This window comes from Simochromis diagramma, unplaced genomic scaffold, assembly GCF_900408965.1.
Source record: "Simochromis diagramma unplaced genomic scaffold, fSimDia1.1 OVJJ01000816.1, whole genome shotgun sequence".
NCBI lineage: Eukaryota > Metazoa > Chordata > Actinopteri > Cichliformes > Cichlidae > Simochromis > Simochromis diagramma.
The window spans coordinates 16,499,962-16,507,510 of record NW_024386908.1 but is presented as its reverse complement, the minus strand read 5'-3'; the positions used below and the strand labels follow the sequence as shown (position 1 = coordinate 16,507,510).

The window sequence follows — 7,549 nt, the reverse complement described above, 5'->3', positions numbered from 1 at the left end:
CACCGAATGCATAAGCCCGAGTACGCTACACACACCGTCGTCACTCGCCGAGATAAGTTTTAAAGTGGAGTCCTGAGTAATTTCAAAAAGTACAGAAGAAAAAAGCTGGTCTGCAATCGACACGACCACATCAAGACAATTCATTGAAATGCGCTATTTCATTACCACTGATGTGAAACTGCCAATGCACATAGCCACTAATACTGTACTGTGCAAGGACTGGGGGGCGCTTTTTCAAACTCTCTTTTAAAGAAAGTGGTGAAAGTGGACTTTGAGACCCATTCAAGATGGGACAAGAGCTTCTCAGAGACACAAACGTGGACTTTCTCAAGTTCCAGGCTTTCGCCATCGAGCACAAAGCGGCCAGGGAGGAGCCGAGCATCCCCAAACGGGTAGATAACAAAGTTGGGGTAAGGATAGGGGAAGGAGGTGGAAGGCTATAAAGAGTGGGATAGATGGTACCGAGGTGGCGGTGGGATGGAGAGCAAAAGCAGGGTGGGCATTCACCAAGCGGGTCAGACGTAACGCTTGACTGGCGAAATGTCAGATACACATCTACGGTCTTTAGTCTCCCCTCAGCTGACTGACAGGCTGTTCTGTAAGAGGAGGTGTGTGTGTGTGTGTGTGTGTGTGTGTGAGAGAGAGAGAGACGACATTTAATTTGTGTAACGGCAAGAACAGTAACATGTTTATGTGTTGCTAGTATTATATAAAAACCCAGACTTATCTCCAAAATATCACATTTTGCAGACTTAAAACTGTTAAAAATAAATTTTAAAAAAGTCTGAACAGTCTTTCTGAAGTTATACATGATTATACAATGGATACTGTTTGTTAACTAATAAATGCATGAATATGACCATGTGAAACGCTAATAAACCCAGAGAGAAAAGCCAAACGTGACTAATTAGAACGCAGGGAAACTTGGGTCAGGAAACAAAAGCAAACAGGTTTGTTTTTAAAAGCTTGAACATTCAAAGTCCAGACCGTCTGGGATGATAGAAATGGGATTGTATGATTTTCTAAAACAAACAGCTGCAGTGATTCATGCATGCATGTACAAAGCAAACTGCTGTACATTTCTCTGTGATACTGAATAGACACTCCGGCATGTTAAAAAAAAGAGAAGAGCAAACAAATCTTTGGCTCTCAGTGAAGCTTAAGTCTGATCGCTATTTTTGTGACTTGGGTAGAAGATCAGACAAGAAAAGATGCTGTAACTCTGTGACCTAGAATGACAGTATGAAGGCAGACTTAATGAAATGAATGAAAACTTCAAAGGCCCCTGTCGATAAGTGACATTTTAATCTCTGGTGTCAATCGTGCTGCGTATGCTGCTCTCTCTGCTTCATCAGCACCAGTAGTTTTGTTTGTATTACTCGGAGGTGGCACGGATGTGTTACTAGAACTTCAAACGCGTGTGCACTTTTTGCCATAGTTTTCTGAAATGACACCCCCTGCACGGGCGGTTTGTGGGAGCACAAGCGTAGGAAAAATTACTGAAAATTTCGTCACGCAAACATTAAGTAATTGATTATAACGCTTAGCCATCTGTATTTCGAAATGACGCACTCGTTATGTTAAAGCACAAATAAAATTGCCATGAACTAAGTTGTAGATTTTGATAGAATTATAAATGATGCCGCCGAATGTGTAGTTTTATCGATAATCCTGCTTATAGCTTAAGAAAGTGTCATAGTGAAGGCATTAGTAATACTACAGAGCAGTACTGGGACTACTGCAATGACTTTTTATTGCTGTTGCTTTTAGTGTAGTAATGAAATCACAGAGAACATAAATTAAAGTAGTCAGCCATATAGTTTAAATACAGGTGCAGTAATTTTTAACTCATTATTAGCCTTGTTTGTTCTTATGTATTTAAATGCCTGGTAGTAATTACATACGTGAGAAATATATCTATAAAATCATTAAATAAAATACAAGGTGTAAGGTTTGCAATTTAGGAAAAGGCCCTCAATAAATTTAAGAGTTGTATATCTTTTTTTATTCATTTGATCTATTTTTAGACAAAATTGAGCAAGAAAATTTACAATGTAAGAATGTATGTTTCTAAAATACAACTGTGACAGTTACTACTGTATATAGAAGCTTGAATGTTTAAATGTTTTTATTCATTTATTTACTAATTTTATGGAATTTTGTTTCTTTATTTTGCGAGGTTGAAATAACTCCACCACTATGCCAACAATGGATAACATAAAATCTAATTAGAATAAAATTAAATCATGGCCTTCTTTGTATTTAAGAATAAAGACTTTAATCAGACACTAAACTGAATTGAACACATTGTGAAGTAAACAAACTGACAAGGATGCGTCAGGATCAACAACAGAAGCAAGGATATTTCTGCTTACGTCATCCCGTTTGCCCCTCCTTACCGAGTTGTGCCGAAGGCTTTCCCAATTTACCGCTGAGGCTGAGCGAGCCTTGCACACTGAAGTGATTTTTATATCTTTTTTTTCCCACAAATGTTTGATTTTATATACTAGTGTAATTTTATTTAGTTATTCACTTACACACACTTTGTTGAATAAAACTTTGTATCCATAACTATCATTTCATACTAATGTTGTGATGGTTCTATATATATTTTATTATCTTATCACTTGCATGTCCAATCCCTGCCCCCCTTTTTTTCTCACAGCTTTGCATGACATTTTTACAAACTGCACATTTCCTTGGAATAAATTTAAAATTGTGATTTGAAGGCTAATAATACTCAATAAAAACACTTGATCCCGTCCTCCCAACAAGCTGTTTAAACCTCCAAAGGATACTTCCCTTTTGTAATTAAGCATAACATGAATGATAGTGACTTCCTCTATGTTCTTCATCACTTTCTCTTTCTGCTAAAAGTAGGTCAACAGGGATTTCCTGCTCTCAGACGTTTTCTTTCCAGTCAACACCTGGTCTTTGTAATGCCACTTAAGCGCGAGGAAACATTGTGTGCACTTGTGTATATACAACATATGGGATCTCAAGTTAAAACAGCTTGTACGTTTTTTACCACTGTGCAAGGAAACCTAAGACTGCTATCAACCTTTGTAGCGCAGCCAGGGATTCAACTCTCGCAGAAACTGAGAAACAGACAGAGCTGAAGATTTAGCTGCAGCTTCGGGCTGGGATTTTAAAATGCACAAAAACAACAGGCGCATGTTTATTCTGCTAATTTTTCCAATTTAAAGTTTTCTTGAGACATGCAATATGAAACAAAAGCCTGCATTACTTTTTTTTTTTTTTTTGGAGACTGAATTATTAACAACCCGAGGCTTACCTTTGCATTTCTAATTACACCACGCGGAGAGATGGCTCTCCAACTCTGCAGGCATCCAGTTAGAGTGTCATTCTGAAGGATAAATCCATTGCAAAGAGGCTAATTCAAAAAGTAGGTTACAGAAAAAATTCTTCTGCTTTAAACGACTGACAACTAATCAAACACGTCTGCACTCAGAAATCTGATTTCTGCGACTTAGCCTGATGCATTTTAAAAAGTGGCCAAACAAAGCGAAGTTCTGTCATAATACTCTTCAGAACACTGAATTACTATTCATTATGAAACAGCAAAAAAAAACCTGATTTAACAACACGGGGAGAATAGAAGATAAAGAATGAGTTGAAAACAAAAGAGGTTTTTGATCTGTTTTGTTATTGGCAAAGTGTGATAGCTTGATGGGTGATTTTTCACATTAATTTTCTCACCTATTTTTCTCCTTGTTGCAAAGGCGCTGATCACCCACAGTGGGTATGTCATCAAAGAGGTGCAGAGTGTGGTTGAGGGGGAGGGGACTAGGTTTTGTGGCAAGCTAGACAAAATAATTCATCATATTTAGCCGATGTGGGATCACAGCAAGCTTCTTAGAACCAAAAAGCTCAAGAACACAAGTGGGGGAATACTCACTTTTGCCTCAACGCTTTCCTCTTCCTCTGCTGATTTCTCTTTAGCAAGCTCCCTCCTTCGCAAAACACTGACACATACACGCACGCACACCTGCGCAGTGATAGGCCTGGCAGTACACAATCATGCTCAGAGTCATACTGAGAGGACAATGCTGTAAGATTCTGAGAATGTGATCATTCTCTTTTTCTCAACCTGATCTTTCTGAATGATTAATTTTCCGTTTCAGGGGCACCACTGAGTGTCACAAATATGTCAGGGTTCAAAAGCCTCTCTAAGAATTATTAAGTCACAAATACATAGAAAACTCCAAGAGGGGCAGCTCCTTTAACACCAAATTTCTAAGACTTCAAAAACAAAACAAAAAAAAAAGCATGCTGCCTGCAGTAAAAACACAAACCCACACACTCTTAAGAGTCAGTTGCACCACTTTTCCGACCTCTGGATAGACTGTGGGGTTGCAGAGCCTCCCCTCCAGAGAGTGTGCTCGCCTGGGTGTGGTTTTACCCTTGGTCTGCTTTCACCCTTTCGTGCTGCCTTTGTGGTCATCTTTTCATCCCCCCTGCCCCCTCCCCACTACACATGACAAACACGTGGCAACCATGACACTGACGTGCTGTTTCGTGCTGTCTCTCACATATACAAAGAATCCTAGCCACAACCACATATTTATGCAAGTGTTTTTAAGATGATCACATGCTTTAGGCTTAGGTGCTGTGGGGGGCCTTTTTTAGATCGTTCCTAGACGATACTACGAGATGGTTCTTGCAGTCTCCACAGTCTTTTACTTCGCAGCTAAATGACCCCTTGTCACTGCTTTTGAATGAGCTTCAAAGTGTTGTGAAGGAGCGCATACCATCTTTCACTAAATCTGACCAATTAGTAGCAAGAACTGTGTGAAGGTGAAAGTAAATGAGCAGACAGCTATGTCTTTGTGCACCGCCGTAAGGGCCTCAGGGGGCTGAAGCCTCTCCTGGCTAATATTGGGCAAGTGGCACAGTACAATACAATACAATACAATACAATACAATTTTATTTATATAGCACATTTAAAACCAAAGGTAGATCAAAGTTCTTTTACAATAATGCAATAAGTCATTGTTATAAAATATTAAAGTACAAACACAAGCACTAGTACTAATCCTAACAGATGGGAATCACTAATTAAACCAGGAGTGTGGGCTAAATAAAATAGATCTCAGGCCTCAGTTCAGAGACAGGGTCATTTCAAAATGTAAAATATTATTTAGGAGAATCAGGAATAATGCAGTAAAAAGGTTAAAATAGATGAGATAAGGGCACTAGCTAGTGGGGAATGCTAAATTAAATAGGTACATTTTCAACCGTGTTTTGAAAGATTAAATAGAGTCCGAAGCATGAATAGCAACAGGAAGACTATTCCAGAGGTTTGCTGCAGGTGAGACAAAACCACGATCACCCCGGTCTTCAGACTAGACTCTGGGTTGAACCAAGAGTAGTTGACCAGACGATCTTAAGGCTCGACTAGGAGTATACAAGCTAAAAGATAGCTAGGCGCAATATACTATAATTTTAAAGGTAAGCAACAAGATTTTAAAAATCAATACGATGTTTGATGGGTAGCCAATGTAAGTCAGCAAGAACTGGAGTAATGGAAGCAAATGTTCCAGTTAGGAGACGAGCCGCAGCATTTTGAACAAGCAGAAGTCTATGAAGGTGGACAGATTGAAGACCAAAGTAAAGGGAAGTGCAGTAGTCTAATTAAATCAACACAAAGTTATTCATCAAACCAAATTTCCGTAACCTTGTATGATACAAATTTTTTAATTCTTCCTGAAAATGACAAAAAAAATGTTTGGCTTTAGTGATTTGGCGCAATTTGACTACTGAGTACACTTGTTTATCGAGCTTAAATGAACTCTCCAGGAAAACACCTAGATTGCTTACAGTGTCAGAGAGGGAGCTGGCAACGGGGCCAAATATAACGGCTAACTGGTCCCGAGGGATGTGACTATCAAACACCACAATCGAAGTTTTCTTTTCATTCAAAATAAGAGAATTGGCTGATAGCCAATCTTTGACCTTTTTCATGCAATCTAACAAGCAGTCCAGTGAAGATGACAAATCATCAGTCAATTGAAAATAAATTTGAATGTCGTCGGCATAACAGTAGTAAGAAATGTTATATTTATCAAAATTAGAGCCCAGAGGTAGCATGTACAAAGAACAGACTTCTGGGGCACACCACAACAAAGAGGGGCCACGGTGGACGAGTAACATCCCATCTTGACAGAGAAAGACCTATGCGAAAAACAGGATTTAAACCAGTTAAGGGCAGAACCCTTAATGGCTACAGCATGTTATAGCCTCTTTAAAAGAATATTATGGTCCACCATATCACAAGCTGAGGACAAATCCAATAAACTTAAAACGGCGGGGTGACCTGAGTCAGTAATTAAAAGATGAACATTGAAGACCCTCAGCTGAGCTGGTTCAGTTCTGTGGCGTGGTTTAAAGCCAGACTAAAATTTAAGTTTAAGTAGGCTTGTAGTTGGAAAAAGACAATTTTCTCTAATACTTTAGAAAAGAACGGGCGTTTTGGAGACAAAGATTGCTATGTAATAAAAATATTCAAGCACTTCTGTAAGAAAATAATGTTTTTGTTAGTCAAATCTATAAGCCACGAACCTAGCTCTGATCTGAGTGCACTGACCACCACCATGTTGGTTTTCTTTGGAAAAAAGTTGTACGCACGAGAAGGGCCGGTGCTAGGTTATCAGCTGAATCTAACAAGCTGCATTCATAAACCACACTGGTGCAAGACGCAGCCACACACGTCTGCTAATATGTGTGCGTACTAAGTAACTGTCTGGTGGTGCAGTTAATGATACTAGGCTTTCGCTCATTAAAACTGAATCACAGAATTCAAATTCATGTTTCAAGTCCATTAAAAATGCTCTAGAACAGCGGTCCCCAAATCCCGGGCCACAGACCGGTACCGGACCATGAGAGTTGAGGCTCGGGTGTGAAATTTATGGTTTTCAGGGTTTTTATCATAAAGTTTTTATCATTAACTCGGTTTCCCCGGGTTTTTGGTACCTGTACTGGTTTTATTTTTTTGTATTTATCCGCGACACCTTAAAGGCCGGTCCCTGAAAATATTGTCGGACATAAACATGACAGTTTAGAACATGACAATGGCATATAGCTCTATAGACATTAGAAAGGCACGCCCCTAACATTAAACTCCAAACTTTAATCCTTATCAATACCCAAAGAGTTATCAATAAATTCACCCACCATATAGTTGTATGAAGCAGGAAAACATCCACAGGAACCAAAACTGTTCTTTGTAAGTGTGTGATTGTATTATTACTGATGGTTAGTTGGTCATTTTACCATGACGAGTTAGAGTTAGTTGACTCAAGTGGCTATTAGTGGAACTGCGCTTGTTTTTACACTTTTTTTCAGCCTTGGAGATTGCTGTTTGTCTTCATACACCACTTTAAAAAAAAGAAGCTGAAAGACCAACCTGATTAAGCTTAAACCACATATACACAGCATTATGATTGAGTCCATTTTAATTCATTTTAGACTGGGTGACAGATGCTTTACTAAAGGCAAAAGTTATGCGTGAGTTTGCACTCCTACAGT

General features: G+C 39.0%; 1 long non-coding RNA gene across 1 annotated transcript in view; it reads right to left on the bottom strand.

The window, feature by feature from the left end:
• The window catches only part of LOC120736118, a 28,478-nt gene extending 23,002 nt beyond the window's left edge, over window positions 1-5,476 (bottom strand). Inside the window, exon 1 of the long non-coding RNA XR_005696415.1 lies at window positions 3,296-5,476. This is a non-coding gene — a long non-coding RNA (uncharacterized LOC120736118). The remainder of the gene's footprint in view (window positions 1-3,295) is intronic.
• Window positions 5,477-7,549: the final 2,073 nt, after the last annotated feature.